Source organism: Siphateles boraxobius, unplaced genomic scaffold (genome assembly GCF_051911475.1).
Source record: "Siphateles boraxobius isolate OS27281-9 unplaced genomic scaffold, OSU_SipBor_1 189, whole genome shotgun sequence".
Classification (NCBI taxonomy): Eukaryota; Metazoa; Chordata; class Actinopteri; order Cypriniformes; family Leuciscidae; genus Siphateles; species Siphateles boraxobius.
In genome coordinates, this window is record NW_027508798.1 from 305,623 (window position 1) to 324,436 (window position 18,814).

Sequence of the window (18,814 nt, forward strand, 5' to 3'; positions counted from 1 at the left end):
GACTTGTTGAAAGGCCATGGTAAAGATTCTGATACTGTTTGTATTAGGGATGGCCCGATACCATTTTTTTTCAAACCGATACGAGTACGAGTATTTACATTTGTGTATTTGCCGATATCGAGTACCGATATTTCTACCGCAAAAGTAACTATAGGCTCCCAGAAAAGAAGACAGAAGACTATTTTAGAACACAGGTTAGAAAACTGTTTTTATTTTCTTCTCTGCTTGTTTTAACAAGTCTAAAAATAAATAATAATGAGTAAAATAATAAATGTATTAACACACAAACCACTGTTAATTTAACATAAAAGCAAGCAGTTACTGCGTGCATGGTCTGACATGACTGAATGCGCCCAAAGTGCGCTCCCTTAATAGTCTAATTCCTAAAAAGCTGACAGTTCATCGCGATCTCACACATCTGTTATTATCAATGAAGCTGACTGCACAATGAATCTTTCATAATATCCACACTTTGTTTGTTATAATTAGAGGATTTGCCAGCATACAGAATTCAGCACTGAACAAAAAAGTTTTGAGCAGTGAGGGGAGTCTATCTTAAATGCTTCTGATTGGCCATTGCGTTCAAGAAATCAACACACATGTCTGTGATTGGCTACATCGCTCAACGCTGCAAACATGTTATGAATAGAAACTCTGGCCTGTAAATCGTTTCTATTTTGTTTTAGTTGTTCTTCTTGCTTTTCTGCAACAGATGAATGAAAATCTATTAGTTTTAATATGTTGTATTCATAGATATGTCTAGTTTGCGGGAGTCCCGCGAATCGTTTTATTCTCCCGGAACCCGCACACACAGAGTGAGTGCATTACCGCCCGCGCCCGCGCTCGCGCTCGGCCATCAGATCTAGTGCCGCGCCGCACTCTTTTGCGTTGGGAGTGCACGTCCCTATGCCTCAGTTCACCTCGACAAAGCACTCGCGGCGGCCAGTTTCGTTTCGCAAAATGTACGTGGTATCGGGGCGTGGTATCTGCGAATTTTTATGAGTACGAGTACGAGTATATGAGGACAGTATCGACCCGATCCCCGATGCCAGTATCGGTATCGGGCCATCCCTAGTTTGTATGGAAGAATGTCACCTCAAAGCGTTCAATGATTTGAAGAGAGCACTATGTCAAGCACCAGCATTAGGAATTGCCCAAACTGATAGACCATTTGTGCTTTATGTCCATGAACATTTAAGCTTCATGACTGCATGTCTAATGCAAGATCATGGGGGCAGTTTACGCCCAATTCATTACTATTCTGGTAAACTTGACATAGTAGCTCAAGTTATGGGGCCATGCCTCAGAGCAGTACAGGCAGTGCATCTAGCGCTACAGGCTTCATCAGGAATGGTGTTAGGACAGTCTGTAAACGTAAGATGTCCGCACGCTGTGTCCGCATTAATGAATCAAGCAAACGTCACTTCTGTCACTTCCTCTCGCTGGGGAAATTGGTTAGCAACTCTCACAGCCCCGAATATTGTCTTACAGCGTGCACCTGTCACGAACCCATCCTCATGTATGATGTCTGCAATGACTGAGAATTTGTTAGAGGATGAAGGAGAAATGACTCACGATTGTGTTACGCTTACATATACACCTACGAGTGTAGTAAGAGAAACTCCCATAGAGAATTCAGAATTTGAGTTGTTTGTTGACGGGTCAGCTCAAGTAATTGAAGGTAACAGACGAGCAGGTTATGCGGTAACGTCCACCACGGAAGTGTTAGCTTCAGGACGTCTTCCAGATCATTTTTCAGCTCAAGCTGCAGAACTAGTAGCCCTAACAAGAGCATGCACACTAGCTTCAGGATCAGTTGCTAATATCTACACAGATTCCAGATATGCTTTTGGGGTAATTCATGATTTTGGTGTCATTTGGCAAACCAGACAGTTTCTAACTTCTGCTGGATCCCCCATTAAGCATGCTGAATTAGTGAAAGATCTAATGTTTTCCATGAAACTTCCAAAGAAATTAGCAGTGATAAAAGTGAAAGCACATCTCACAACTAATACTACGGAAGCTAAAGGTAATGCTCTTGCTGATATAGCAGCTAAACAGGCTTGTTTCTATGCAACTGTACAAGTGTGCTCAGGTAGTGCAGCACAGAAGACAATTATGCCTCCTGAATCAATAATTGATCTGTACAAAGACGTTCCTCTGTATGAAGCATGGACATGGTTAGACAAAGGAGCCACAGTGGATTCATCCGGGTGCTGGACCAAAGGGGGAAAGTATGTCGCTCCCGAATCACTGTTGCCATATTTGGCTCAACAAATACACAATTTGGGTCACAGTGGTCCAGCAACGATGAATCACAGGTTCTCAAATCAGTGGTGGAATCCAAAATTCTGAAATGTAGCCACAGAAACATCCAAAAGGTGTGTTACATGTCAGAAAAATAATGATGTACCAGCAGCCACTACACCAGCATCACATACCCCAGCTCCACCAGGACCATTTCGTCACCTGCAAGTTGATTACATATCATTGCCTCGTTGTAAGGGAAAAACTGATGTTTTGGTAGTAATAGATAAGTTCTCAAGATGGGTAGAAGCTTATCCAACAGGGCGTGCTACAGCTGCACATACTGCTAAATGTCTTGTCACTGATTTCATTCCCAGATGGGGATTACCAGATTGCTTTGACTCAGATCAAGGTACACACTTCACAAGACAGGTAGTCAAGGAAGTGTCTAGAATTTTGAAGATTAAGTGGAATCTTCACTGCCCCTATAGGCCACAAGCATCAGGACAGGTTGAACGATCGAACAGAACAATCAAAACCAGACTAAGCAAAATGCATCAGGAAGGGGTACCATGGGTGGAAGCGCTGCCAGCAGTACTGTGTAGTATGAGAGCATCACCTAACAAAACAGTAGGACTGAGCCCTCATGAGATTATTACTGGACGCCCCATGCAGATGCCAGGTGTGATTGATCTTAGAAATGCTGATGTACACATTGCCTCAGATGCCCTGATTGCTTACTGTGAAAACCTAACAAAGGCGGTACAGAGTGCCAGAGGGAGAGTTGAGTCATGTTGGCAGACTCCACCAGAAGGTGGACACACAATCATCCCAGGTCAATGGGTCATGATAAAGTCATTCAGGAAAAAGCCATTAGAACCTAAGTGGCATGGACCACATAGAGTGATGTTGATTACAGCAGCTGCAGTATTGTGTCAGGGAAGGAAAACCTGGACTCACGTATCACACTGTAAAGTTGTTCCCCCTCCAACAGGGATAGGATAGGACACGAACCAGTGGGGAGCCGAGGGAAGAACCGATTGCAACAGGTGTCGGGGGCCAACCCTTCGGTGAAGAATCCCTCATTGGCCTTCCCATCCATTAATCCATCCTCACCTCACTGCGTTCTTTAGGTGTCATAATTAAGAAATAGGGAAAGAAGGAACAACAATAGCAGACTCGGAAAATTTACCACCCTAGTGTTTGAACCAATACTGCTCTACTGTTTAGCAGACTCAGAAAAAGTTTACAACCATAGTGTTTGAACAAATACTGCCCTACTTTCTTTTGTTTTCTGTCTTCCTCTGTGCAGATACCACTTGATGGCTGTTCTGGGATCCATAGGCAACGACCTCATCTGCCTATGAAGCCACAACCATAAGAAGACAACTAGACGCACTACTGAACGAGCCAATCACAAAAGAAAAAAATACACAACGCAGAGACTAACCTATGGGAACTTCAGTCATCCATCAGAGAACATACAAGAAGACATTCTTGATCTTTCAACAAAATTACACCAGATGACTGAAGATAACTTTTCAAGGTTCGGAAAAAGATGAACAACACAGATCACGTTATGTGCCTGTAATTTAAAAAAAGTTACAAGAATGAACTTGCTATGTGCCTGTAACTTACACAAGTTACAAGAATGAATTTTTAAGTGTCTAAATTTGTGTTTTGTGAGAGTTATTTAGAACTCTCAAAGGGGGAAATGTAGGATTACAAATTGTATTTAAATGTTTTATTGAGCTTCCAATACTATAGTATTTTAACTGAGAAAGATGCACACACTGTTTTCAATTTTGAGGCAATCAAGGATTCAGACATTAACCTCTTGTCACATCTCAAAGGTCAGCTGGGCCTTTTGTTGATCTAATCATCTCAAGACTCTGAGTTACACTGTTACTTGATGAAATCAGGTAACCAGCTGAATCAAGAGTCCCCTCCTCTATGAAATTAATTCCACCCCCTTGAAATGTATATAAACTGCAATGTAAAGTTCTCTTATTTAGACTTGATTGAGATGACTACAGCGACGCAATAAAGAACTTCTGCTCGAAAGATACCTCTTAAAGTCTCCTGGTCTGCACTTCTAAGTTTTCAACACTTGAGAAGGAAAAACGTTACAACAGGTGTTTATATCTGTATGCATATGTATTAATCATGTTGATAACAACAATATTGATATTTCTAAAAAACAAAAAAAATTATTACATATTAATGATGTAAATTTACTGCACCTGTCATAGACGTCCAAATGACATCCAAAAAAATTACCCAGTTCAGGTCAAATGTTGAACGTCAAGATGACGTCCAAGTTTGGTCATGGTTGGACGTCCAAATAGTGGACCTAGTTTTGACGTCGAATAGAGGTCCAGAATTGGTCATGGACTAACGGACCCAATATAGACATGCTCTGCACGTCTATCCGATGTCCAATGTTTAGTGGGTAAAGTACATGTTGTTAATTAATATTGCTCAGTACTTAAATATATAATTACAATGTAACAATGACACCTTAAAATAAAATGTAACCAAAAATGTAGTTGCCTGTAGTGTGTGTGTGTGTGTGTGTGTGTGTGTGTGTGTGTAAATGAATGAACACTGTATATACACACTCACATCACATGTTGGGTGTCCATGGTTTATGTGGACATATACATAATGATTTTTATATTGTACTATATCTATATCTATATTGTACTATATTGTAACTATATCCCCTGAATCTAACCTTACCTCTGAACACAACCCTCACAGAAAACTTGATCCATTTCTACATTTTCAAAAAACATAATTTAGTATAATTTGTAACATATTTTATTCATGGGGGCCTTAAAAAAAGTTTCCCACAAGGACAGACATTTCTGATATTACTATCTTTGTGGGGACGTTTGGGTTTATCAGGACACACAAACTATGATTTCTAATCCTTGGTGGCAGAGTGGGGTAACATCTCACAGGAGGAAATGGCCCGTCTGCTACAGTCCATGTAGATCAGATGCTCTGTGAGGTAACATCTCACAGGAGGAAATGGCCAGTCTGCTACAGTCCATGTAGATCAGATGCTCTGTGAGGTAACATCTCACAGGAGGAAATGGCCAGTCTGCTACAGTCCATGTAGATCAGATGCTCTGTGAGGTAACATCTCACAGGAGGAAATGGCCAGTCTGCTACAGTCCATGTAGATCAGATGCTCTGTGAGGTAACATCTCACAGGAGGAAATGGCCAGTCTGCTACAGTCCATGAGGATGAGATGCTCTGTGGAACTCAAAACAGCTACTGGCTACACCAGATATGACTGCTTATTTTGATATTGTTCAGGGGCTCATTGTTCCATATCTTTTCATCAAATGTCTGCGGAACTTGTTTAGTTTATGTTCCAGTTGTTGAATCTTTTTATGTTCATACCAATATTTACACATTAGGACATTTTCTGGAAATAATAGCAGTTGAAAGTTAGAGGACATCACTTATTTTTACTGAGTTTAGTTCTTTATGACTGTCTTTTTTGTCATTATGTTTTCGATAACACAAGTGCAAAATGACTGATGAAAGTGATTAAGCATAAAGCACATAATATCTACATTTACCAGTACAATGAGGATTTATTCTGCTTGCTCAGTTTATTTAATGAGCTAATTTAATACAATTTATGAGCATTGTGTCGATTTATTTCAATGTGTGTGGAAAGAAGTTTAACTAATTGTTAAAATTGAACATCAAATGCAGAAAACATACTCTCTGAAATAAGCTACATACTAAGATACATGTAGTGTAACTTACACATACAAATCCTACAAAGATAATCAAATCCTTTATGAGTTACAGCTTCACCAGTTTAATTACAATTGATGCTCTGTAAAAATATCAACCAGAGAGGATGCTGGCTTAAATATTTTCAGAGTTAAGATGTGTTTAACTGTCTTTTTGAACCAGGGATAAAATAAAGCATAGACCAGAGGATTTAGACCTGAATTTGTGTACAAGACCCATATCAAAACATTTATGATTGTGGAAGAGATTACTGATAAAGAACAGATATAGTATGGAATAAAGCAAAGCATAAAAACTATCACAATGATTCCTAATGTCAGAGCAGCTTTATTCTCAGATTTCCTCCTCAATGAACCTTCCGTTACACATTTACCACCCTTCATCAGAGAGTTTATAACTTTCACTTGCTGATGCACTACATAGAAAATCCTCAAATATAATATTATGATTAGAGTACAAGGAAAAATAAAAGACACGAACAGATCAGTAACTCCCCAGGCAAAACTAATCTTAGCAGAACACTCTCCATAACACATGTCTGTTCTGTGTGAAGTGTCAAAATATCCATTATTAATAATTACAAGGATAGTGGTATAAGTTGAAAAACAAATCCAGCACAGACAGATGCTCACTAAAGTTTTAGTTGTGGTTATTTTCTGTGGGTACAGTAAAGGGTGACACACAGCCACATAACGATCCACAGCAACTAAAACTAAATTACTGAGAGATCCTGAGAAGGGCAATGCAAGTATTATCATAAACAGTCTACAGAAAGTGTCTCCAAAGTACCAACACATCTCAATCTGCCTAGTGGCCTCTATGGGTATCAAAAGTCCCATAAGCAGGTCGGCCACAGCCAGAGAGAGAATAATCAGGTTTGTTGGAGTGTGAAGCTTCTTGAAGTGAGAGATAGAGATGATCACCAGCAGGTTCAGAAACACAGTCCATACTGACAGCAATGATACAAACACATACATGATCTTGTATTCATATCCAGAGCGTTTTCCCTTGATACATGATGAGTTGATGGCAGGAAAGCAGTATTGAGTCTCATGGTCCTCTGTCTCATAGGCCATGAATGAGTCTCCTCCGGTTAGGAGTTTGATCTGCTCGTCTTATTGTCCTTTCATTTATACAGTGTCTGGATCAGACGCCCCACCCATCTACTGCCCACTGATGATGTAACATAAAAAAGGTTTTTTTTTTTATTAACTTTTTTTTTTTACATTAGCTTTGAAATGCAATTAATTTCATCAGACCGGATTAGAATTCTCTTATATTGTTCAAAAGTTAATGCTTTTTTTTTTTTTTTGCTTAATTTATTCACTGTCTTGTTATTGTTCAGTATTTCCACATGAAAGCAATGCACAGGGGTAACTGAACTGAACACAGGTGTGGTGGCTTTTGCTTTAATCAGTAATCAGCACTTTAGATCACCCTTCCTTTGAGCGACTCTGGAACTCATCTGATGGGTCCCTTGGTGTGGTTAAGGTGATTTCTGTGAATTAGGAATGGGGTCCAGAAATAGAGGGGTTATGTCATCCATTGGAACTCAAGAATGCTTGAGCTGTCCATAATCCTCCCAGTTTACCCTGTAAAATATCTATTGCAATGTAATAGGTGGGCAACAACTGTCTCGTATACAGAACACATTATCAAAAATGGTGAAATTATCTTTATACTGTACAGTGAAAAAGCTATTGAATTGAACATGTGTAATAAAAAGGTTTCAGTTCCCAATGAAATCCATTATATGGACAAAAAAATAAAATAAAAGTCAGTAGGGAGCGAAACTGTTTGGTTGCCCACATTCTACAAAATATATCTTACCGGTTTAGACCTCTAGACCTCTAGACCTCATGCGAGGGTGACCTTGTTGATGTTGTTTCATACGTTATACATCTTGGGGGTATACACTAATAAAAGTTTAAGTTTTTAAGTTTGATTAATAAGTTTGATTGTAGAATGTTTGCTTAAAAGGTTTCGTAGGGCTATGTTACAGTTATTTATATGTATAGTTAAGTCAAGTCACCTTTATTTATATAGCGCTTCATACAATACAGATAGCAATACAGAAGCAACTTTACAGAGATAACAGGAAAATAATGCAACAAAGTTTGTTTCCAGAAGAAAATAGCATCACAGTCCATCTTAAGTAAGTTCTACCAGAAAGATTTGGGGGAATAATACTGTAACAATGAACCATTTATTAACAGCCCAGCAAGCAATATTATGATATAAAGTTCTTTGGCGTAGCTCGCAATGCGAGGGTCCGGACACTGCATTTCCTGCCTGAAGATGAAGGTAGGGGCGCAGCCGACCCACAAAAGAGGTGGAAGAATAATTCCACCGGGACGGAGCCCACCCCCAAAGAACGGTAAAGAAAAGTATTGTAGTGTTACAAATTTATTAAAATGTTTTAATTTAGGTTCAACAGTATTTTAACTGAGAAAGTTACCATTTTGAGGCATAGGACATTAACCGTTACTTCTCATCTTATGTCACAGACCTGCCTGTTCCTGTCTGTCCTGCTCTCTATTGTAAGTTAAATTGATCAGAGCACTGAGACTATCACCTTTTGTCTTTATGCACTGCCTGGCCATTAAGATAATGTGAAGGTATCGGTGAAGAGTCTGGGTGATTGGATTAGGATATTTACATTACACTGTTATGCTGATTGGATTAGGAGTGGTAACACTCTCAGTCTAGGGCACGTTCCTGAACCTGTATGCCTCATTTACATGCTTTTGTTTCAGAGTGTCTCCACCTTTATGTAAATCCTCCCCCTTAAAGGGTATATGAACTACTGTTTACTGCTTTTAGTTAGACTTGGGTACGATTTTGGACGAAGCAGACTACAGCAAATTAAGAATCCTGCTTAAACGATACAACCCCGAGTCTCCTGGTTTTCGCTTCTAAGTCTCCTACACTTAAGAAGAAGAAGGTTTACAACAGTATACCCACCAGTCGTGTATCCTGTAGTGCCTAAGACATAGAAAGAAAAGAGAGTTAATAATAAGCATGAACATGGAATGCCTCATAGCCAATAGCTAATTGGTAAGAGGCAATTTCATCATAGTGAGAAAGTGAGCCTGAAAGGTACTATGTGAAGACGTGAATAATGCGCTAATGCATTTAATATTCTGCTGCTGTATATACATGAAGCATTATCCATTGCTGACGCTTTCTGTCAGTGTCGAAGAAGGCAATAGAATCCAATTGCTAAGTAACAGTCGTTTATTTAGGAAACACAGAGAACAGAATGATGTAGAGCTGAAGGGAGCAGAGCGGGGGGGGTCACTGGCAACGCAATGGGCAGTAGGAACCAGGCAGCGTCCAGACGGCAACCGAATCCCAGGAACCAGAGACACGGAAACAGGAACTGAGGAAAACAGAGAACCTGAGAGCTCAAGCCCAAGAAAAACTTCGACAACAATCTGACAAAGACAAGACGCAAACACACACAATAAATAGCTGACTAAATGAGAGACAGCTGGCGCTGATCCGCTCATCAGCACTCAAACGAGTCACGCCCACAATCAACGCACATTGAACACAGACAAACGACAGCGGCGAGACAGTGAGTCTGTGAACAGTGACACTTTCATCCAAAGCGACTTATATTACATTCAAGACACACTAAACAATACCAGTTTCCCTGTAGATGAACCTGTGACCTAAGCTTGTAATCTCCAATGCTCTACTGATTGAGTTACAGGAACGAGTTGAAGGGAAGCAAGCATTGGGTAATAGTGAACATGAACTAAGGCTAACTTAGAACATAGAGACAGGTTATTGGAAGTTATAGACCACAGAGACAAGGCCGCGATGGACCACACAGAGCTAGGCCACCTTGGGCCACACAGAGCCAGGCAAATGGGCCACACAGAACCAGCCATAGTGACCACAGAGTGGAGCCATGCTGGGCCACATGGCCTTGCTAGACCACAGAGACAAGGGTGCATGGCCACACGGCCTTAGTAGACCACATAGACAAAGCTGGCGATCAGCCACAACAGCCTCTAATGTCACATAGAAGACGAAGTAAGACTGGACAAGGTCGCGAGGCCACACGAAACCGAGACCGCAAGGACCCCAAGTTTTTTTTTGTTTTTTTTTGCAAGGCAACGATGCTTCAAGGCCGCTTGGCCACACAGACAACGGCCACTAGGCCAAATAGAACCAATGCCGGTAAGGGCCACGAGACCACTGGCCATTTTTTACATACAGGACAAGGCAATGATATGCCACAAAGCCACACAGAACAAACCACACAGAACAACGGCCACTAGGCCACATAGAACCAGTGTCACAAAGAGCTACGAGACCACTAGCCATTTCTTACATATAGACAAGGCAACGTTATGCCACAAGGCCTCGAAGATCCACACAAACACAATGCCCAGCTGAGCCACAAGGCTACTAATGCTACACAGAAACAAAAACACTCATAGACAAGGCCACTAGGCCACACAAAACCAAAGCCCAGAAGGACCATAATGCCAGCAATAGGCACAAAGGACAAGGCAACAATATGCCACAAGGCCATGGAAGACCACACAAAACCTATGCCCCGGAGGGCCACACTGGCACGAAGGCACAAAGGACAAGGCAACAATATGCCACAAGGCCACTAAGGCCACACTGAGATGAGTTTGACAGAGACAACGACCACTAGGCCAAACTGAACCGAGCCACTAAAGGCCACGAGCCCAAAGGCCCAGCTGAGCCACAAGGCTGCTAATGCCACACAAAACGGACACTCATAGACAAGGCCACTAGGCCACACAGAACCTAAGCCCGGAAGGACCATACAGACAGCAATAGGCACGAAGGACAAGGCAACGATATGCCACAAGGCCACACAAAGACAAGAATACACAGAGATAACAGCCACAAGCCACATATAGACAATGACATGTTGGAAACTCAGAGTTTTTCAAGCTAAAACTATCATCAGGATAGATAGAGCATGACACCACCACCAGTAGTTGCATGTGGATTTATCTGAACTGATACTGGAGAGCTTGCTGAGCTTCGAGGATGATTTTTGAATCAGGTCTTATATATGACTTGAATGCAGAGGAAGACCATCTGCCCGGGATCTTGATAGCTGAAGTAGAAATGCCACATTCAGCTGCTCTAGTGGCTGCCCCGATCCTGAAGGAATGACCAGTATACTGGGAGGGAGATAAACTGCAGCTTTTGAGGACATAAACTAGATGAGTCGTGAACCAGGCTTTAGAGAGAGGTGCTCCATTAGGTAGGATAATTGGGGGGAGTGATCTGAGATCTAGGACGGATCTTAAGAAATTTAAACATAGATGAGAAGGGACAGTACTATTATTATTTTTAGAAATTGTTAATGAGATGCCAGATCCATGAGAGTCATTCTATAAGTGCTTAACAAAGAGAGTAAAGAAATTAGGTGAGAACGTAAATCAGAAAAAGAAAGACCACGGGCAATATCAGAGTATTTAGATACTTAAGTAAATTCCCCTGGATGCATGAGCCATGAAATGCTGTTAAAAACATGGCTACAATCTGAGTATGAAAATAGGAAAAGAGACCATTGCGGACAGGAGAAAATTAAAAGGGTGGTTGAATGGATTTCGCTTTACTTTCTTAGTGTGTAATGTTGCGGTTTAAGCATAACCAACATCTGCAAAGTTACAACTCTCAAAGTTCAAGCAATGGGAGAGTTTAATTTAAAGAAATTGCTTTTTAGTGTCTACAACAAATGCTGAGAGGGACTGCACGAAATTCCTCCTGGGCTAGTGGCACCACAAACCCTAAAATTTACATGAATCCTGCCCCCGGAACATGATTTATAGAATATCAAGACAGAATAAGCTAATCAGTGACTATAATCACTGATATTTTAGCAATTTAGTTATTTCAACTTATTTTTTTGAGTAGAGATAACTAGATTGTCCTGACAACAAGAAATTTTAAGTTTTCTTGTCCTCAACTAGACTGAAAGTTGAATGAACAAATAAAATTGTTATTTTAACTAAAAAATTTATGTTTAAACAACTGCACTAGATTTTCTGTTGAATTAACAAGTATACTTGTTATTTTAACTTATAAATGTAAGTTGAAACAACTGCACTACATTTTCTGCAGGTTTTACTTCAATTATACTCTAATGCTTTGATAGTAAACTAAACATAATTGATCTATCTATCTTACTGTCTGGTAGACTGTATGGTCTTAAAACCTAAACTTCAAGCTTTTAAAACTGCTTCAAAAATAAATATTCAACTTCAACAATGATTTTACAATTATGTGCACAGATTCATTATTATAATAATGTATAATAATATCATTATTATACATTATTATAATTTATTATTATATTATATAATTCAAGATTGATTATCATAATTACACCCAAAAAAATTCTAGCTGCTTTAGTTCCCTTTCGAAGGGAATTTGAACTGCGTCAAGTGCTATGGGGAACGCCTCAGCGTGACTGATGACTGAAACACTGTAGAATCACGACAATCCTATTGGCCAGCGTCAGCCATGACGTCATGCTCTAGCGCGACCAGGAAGTATAAGAGGAGCGCCTAGAGAACATGTCATCCTCTTTTCGTCTTCAGGGACTGTTTCACTGACACTGTGAGTAAAACGAAACTATGGCAAACAAGGGAAGTGTCCCGACCCATGTGTGAGGTTTCTCACACCTGGTGGCACTCACTACCTTTGTGGGCTTTGTCTGGGTGAAGAGCACGCGCGCTCTGTTCTCGAGGGGATAGAGTCGAGGAAGGATTGACAGTCATCTTTGCCTCGGGTCTCGCTCGTGCCAAGGCTGAGAGGAGACTAAGATTGCGGGGATCTCAGAGGGAGCTCGTTGACGAGTTTGAGAGAGGAGTAAATCTCTCGGACTCGTCGGCGGGTGACGAGAACGAACTGTTGGGCGGGGATGCGCACTCTGACACATCCTCTGGTCCAACAGTCAGTGCTCTACTGAACGCGACCGCCAGGCTTGAGTAATGCCATGGCAGCGCGTCAGAGTGGAAGTGCTCAAGAAAAAAAGAAAGAAAAAAAAAGACAAAAGAAGAGAACTCTTGATGAGCGCTTTCTCTCTGGCCACACCTACCAGACACCATTAACAGAGTAGTTGGCACTACATGCCTCCTCCAGTTAAAATGAACGTAGACAGGCTGTAATTTACGGCCTCCGTTCCCCTCCTGGATAGGATGGGTTTCCCTTACGGTGTGGTGAGATTGCTATAGGGACTCTGTCGCTTCCTTTTCACTAAGATTCGGGTAGCCCAGATCTAGGTCTCCTCTCATGCGAGAGTCATCATGCTGAGACCTCTGGCCCTGGAGCCCCATGCAGGCGGCTGCTGCAGGTAGAGGTTGACTAGGGATCACTCTCTTAGGTAAAAAAAAAAAAAAAAACAGCAGAGAGGTTTTTCTGGCCCTCCGCCCTCTCGGGCTCTGAGCTGGATTTAATTAATATAGTTGTTTCCACTAATAAAAAAGACTACTTTAAGACCGCTTGGGTGCGAGTATGGCAGGCCTCCTCTTCTTAGAGTCTTTCTGCTAGGCCCCTGCTCCCCATAACCCTGTGAAGGCAGTTTGCGTCTCTGAATTTGAGACGGTGGTCAAGTCGTTCCTCTAGAGTAGGATGACGTAGTACTCCCCTAGTTAGCAGGGTGTTTCTGTAGAGTGCTTAGTAACGAGCTAGCTCTCCTAACTATATGTATCAGGCCTCCTCTCCTTTGAGAGTCATCCTGCTGAGGTCTCCATGTGTACAGTTAGACTGTGTTATCTGTTTATAGCATGTCAGGCCTCCTCTCCTTCGAGAGTCATCCTGCTGAGGCCTCCATGATAACAACATTTCAGGTGGAGCTTGAGAAGTGGCCCCTCTCTCTCTGAGGAGGTGCTTTAGGCCCTTCGCTCTGATGATCGTCGAGCTAGCTCTCCTAAATGGCTGGAAGATGGCGGTGCGGACGAGCAGCAAGGCAGGTGCTGCAGTCTGCACAGCTAAAGTCAATTACAAGTACAAGACTTACTTCAATAAGAACGGTTTTTGTTACAAAACTAGCCCTACACTTGGTGCCGGATTAAGGAAATGTATTGGCAAACTGGCGTACAGAGGCTGTTTGTTTACTTACGCATTTGCTCTTTTTCTGATCTCGTTGCGCTGTTGCTGGTCCTTCCAAACTGACAGCGCCCGGCGGCAAGTTGACTTTTTTACGTTCACTCAATGGAGTCATCAAGCAGTATATTCCAAGATACTGAACGACGGAGAGGCTGGTGTACCAACTCCTACTCGGGCGCGTTCAACATCGAGATCTTCACGTCCATACCGCAGACTGATCGGCTATATGATGATTACGCTTCTACTCGCAGGTGACGTCCATTCAAATCCGGGCCCAGTCTGCAACATCGAAGGAAAGCCGCTGTTGTCGGATAAAATTGAGTCTGCAAACGTTTCTGATATATATCAAGGAAGCGATCTACATGTAAGCTCAAACGCATCCCTGCAAAACGCAATATTTAATCCGAGTGACTGTACCCATAAAAAACATCTAAATAGAATGGTGGTTAAAAGGAAGTTTGAACTCTTTCAACCAGTAAATCAGGCTAAAGCCTTGTGGGACAAACGACTTAAACCCAAAGGACTGCTTGGCGGACATCTGAATATCAGGAGCATTGTGTCAAAAACTGAGCAACTTGAAGGTTTGTTGACAGACTCCAATTTGGACTTTCTTTTTATTTCAGAGTCATGGTTAACTGAATCATCACCAAGGACTGTTTTTGCTATACCTGGGTATCAAGTCTTTAGGAAAGACAGAACATTAGGCAGAGGAGGAGGAGTTATTTTCTATGTTCGAAATCACCTTAAATGTGTTGAAGTGCATCATAATTCCTCGAAAGAACTTGAATGCATTACTGTTTCTATTATGTTGTCCCCTCATATGTCCTTTACTGTTACAGGTATATACCGACCCCCAAATTCTAATAATACTTTTTATGAAAGATTCAAATCCTTATTAAAGGAAATTGGTACTAATACTGAATTAATAGTATTAGGTGATTTTAACATAAACTGGGCTGAGAAAGCAAGCAGGAAAAAACTCAAAATTATATCAGATCAGTATAATCTTGCTCAAATGATTCAAGGCCCAACTAGGGTTACTCAATCATCACAAACACAAATAGATCTTATTTTTAGCAGTAAACCTGAGAGAATTACACAATATTTTAATTTGATAACTGGCATGTCAGATCATAATCTGACCTTAATTGTTAGAAAATTGACTAAACAAAGATTTTTATATAGAAAAGAGGGTAAAAGTTACTTTAATGTTATACCCAAAACCCTAGTCAGTCCATTTGAGGATAAGTTAAAGCGCTTGGACTGGAATGATGTTCTGCAGTCTGATGATATAGAAAAGGCATCTAACACTATGATGGCCAGAGTTAGTGAGACTAAAAATGAGTTTTGCAAAAAGGTCTTACATTCACGAAAAAAATATAATTTGCCATGGTTAAATGAGCAGCTTTGGAAGTTAATGAAGCAAAGAGACTTAGCGCTGAAGGCAGCTCTTAAATCCGGACTACCACATGACAGGAGAAAATTCCAAGAATTGCGAAATAAAGTAGTAAAAGAACTAAGGCAGGCTAAAGCTGATTACTTTATTAAATTAATCAATGACTCTAAGGGAAATAGTAAATTAATTTGGGAAAATATTAATAAAATTACAAAGAAGGAGTGTAAATCTGTTCAAAATTGGGTAATAAACGAACAATCAAAAGTAATAGAAGATAAAGGAAAAATAGCTACGATCTTTAATTCATTCTTTGTAGACTCAGTACAGTGTCTGGTCAAGAATTTTGGTATAAGACCAAGAGTACTTGAATTGGCAAATACTGACTTCCCTGTTTTCACAATCAAAAATGTCTCGGAATATACAGTGATGAAAACACTCGATTGTTTAAAAGGGTCCAAGTCTAAGGATGTTTTTGATTTTGATGAAAAATTCTTAAAAAATTACAAATTAATACTATGTAAGCCTTTAACTTACCTGATAAATTTGTCAATAACACAATCCTATTTTCCCTCATCCTGGAAGGCTGCAGTAGTGACCCCTATCTTAAAATCCGGTGATAGAACAAACAAATCCAACTATAGGCCCATTAGTATACTCCCAATAGTTTCTAAAATTACAGAAAGGGTCGTTTGTGACCAGCTAGTCTCTCATCTAAATGAAGGTGAATTTACTTTGCACCCGATGCAGTTTGGCTTCCGAAAGCATCACTCGACAGAAACAGCAAATTGTTTTTTTGTGGAACAAATCAAAAGTCAACTTGATAAAGGCGGTGTCGTCGGAGCGGTGTTTTTAGATTTTAAGAAGGCATTAGATACCGTTAATCATAACGTTTTACTTTTGAAACTTTCTAAATTTAATTTATCTGCTAATACCATGACCTGGATGGAATCCTATTTGAATAACAGAAAACAATGCACAAGAGTGGGTGATAAGTGTTCCTCATTTGCTAACTGTATTTCAGGGGTCCCTCAAGGGTCTATTTTAGGACCTCTTTTATTTAGTATATATATAAATGACCTCCCTCAAGCATGTCCGGATGTTAACATCCAAATGTATGCTGATGACATTGTGATTTTTACCCATGCAAGATCTAAAGAATACGTTGCAGCCAAACTGACAGCCTCGATGAATAAGGTATCGGATTGGCTGGCAAATTCATGTTTGACCCTTAATTTAAGTAAAACAGTTTGTATGTATTTTACAGCCAGGATCAATAATTCAGTTAATCCTGATATTTTAATTAACGATGAAGTTATTACATCCGTGACACATGTTAAATATTTGGGCATTATAATTGATGCAAATCTGACTTTCAAAAAACAAGTTAGTAAGGTAATCAAGACTGTTAAATTTAATCTGAACAACTTTAAGAGTATCAGACATCATTTGTCACTGTCTGCAGCAAAACTTTTTGTACACACAATGATTTTTCCCCATTTGTCTTACTGCATAACAACCTGGTCACAGGCAGGTGTGACTACGCTCAAGCCCATGTATTCACTTTACAAACACATTTTAAAAGTATTAGACAAAAAACATAAGGATTATCATCATTGTAATATTTTGAAAAAATATAATCTTCTCAATTTTGAATTTTTTTTATTTTATTCAGACACATGTCTAATGTTTAAAGTTGTTCATGAACTTGCACCCCCTCCTCTTAGAGGATGCATAGTTTTTTCAGGCAGTGGCAGAGCCGGTAGAACTAGAGCATCAACTAGGGGTGATTTGGTGCCGCATTTTAGAAAGTCAACCTTTGGTCAATCCGCCTACTCCGTTAAAGTAGTGGGGAAGTGGAATTCAATACCCACCAACATTAGAAACTCAGGAAGTTTTGCAGTATTTAAAGCTAGCCTCAAAATTTATCTAAAATCAGCACAAGAGTGTCGCCATTAATTGTTGCATTGCATTTTCTATATTCTGTATCTGGTGTATTTATCAAATTGTTTTTTTATCAATTTTAAATTGATGGATAAAATGTCATTTGTAAATTGATGTAGTGCATTTGTTGTTTAGTGGTTGCTTTGTGTCTTTTGTTATGTTTTGTCTACCTGCCTAGGGACAACAGATGCATATTAGCTGTTAGCTAACTCTGGTGCAATTGTTTTAAATTGTGCGCTGTCCCTGTCAAATAAAAACAGAAATAAATAAATAAATAAATATGTGTCAGGCCTCCTCTCCTTTGAGAGTCATCCTGCTGAGGCCTCCATATATACATTTTGCTGTGATTGATCTGTTTTATAGCATGTGTCAGGCCTCCTCTCCTTCGAGAGTCATCCTGCTGAGGTCTCCATGCAAACAGATGTTGCAGGTGGAGCTTGAGAAGTGGCCCCTCCCTTTCTGAGAAGGTGCTTCAGGCCCTTTGCTCCCGGAGCTTTGGTGATAGTCGAGCTAGCTCTCCTAACTATGTGTCAGGCATCCTCTCCTTTGAGAGTCATCCTGCTGAGGCCTCCATATATTCAGTTAGGCTGTGTTATCTGTTTATAGCATGTGTCAGGCCTCCTCTCCTTCGAGAGTCATCCTGCTGAGGCTTCCATGCAAACAGCATTTCAGGTGGAGCTTGAGAAGTGGCCCCTCTCTCTCTGAGGAGGTGCTTTAGGCCCTTCGCTCCCTGAGCTCTGATGATCGTCGAGCTAGCTCCCCTAAATAGGTGTCAGGCCTCCTCTACTTTGAGAGTCATCCTGCTGAGGCCTCCATGCAAACAGACGTTGCAGGTGGAGCTTGAGAAGTGGCCCCTCCCTTTCTGAGGAGGTGCTTCAGGCCCTTTGCTTCCTGAGGAGATTCACTTCCTGCTCAGCTACTGTTCGGACGCTCTCGCTTACTGCTCCGCACTTTGCTCTATAGCTTTTATATTTTATCTCCTTTTATCACCTAATTTTTAACTTCAGCAAATCAGCACAGTGCTCAAACGCTTGGATTACTACAAAAAAAAAACAGAATTATTTTATTCGACCAGCCTCCCACTGAAAGCTTACATTCCGGGGAAGAGAAAACACAACTGCCTACATTCATAAGGATAAGAAAATGCCTCCTCTGGAATCTACTTGCTGCTCCAACTGCCACAGACTTTTACAAAGGATTGCAGTTCTTGAAACAAAGTTAATTGCGGGACCACCAAACCAGACGAAACACACAACAGAGCTTCGTCATGGACACCTTCAGCATACAGCCAGTGAGTCCCATGAATCTGGTGCTCCTCGACAGGCCATACTGAG

The 18,814-nt window shown here is 40.7% G+C and overlaps 1 pseudogene; it reads right to left on the reverse strand.

Moving 5' to 3' along the window:
• Positions 1 to 6,096: 6,096 nt before the first annotated feature.
• On the reverse strand, positions 6,097 to 7,173 carry LOC143741328 (trace amine-associated receptor 13c-like; annotated as a pseudogene).
• Positions 7,174 to 18,814: the final 11,641 nt, after the last annotated feature.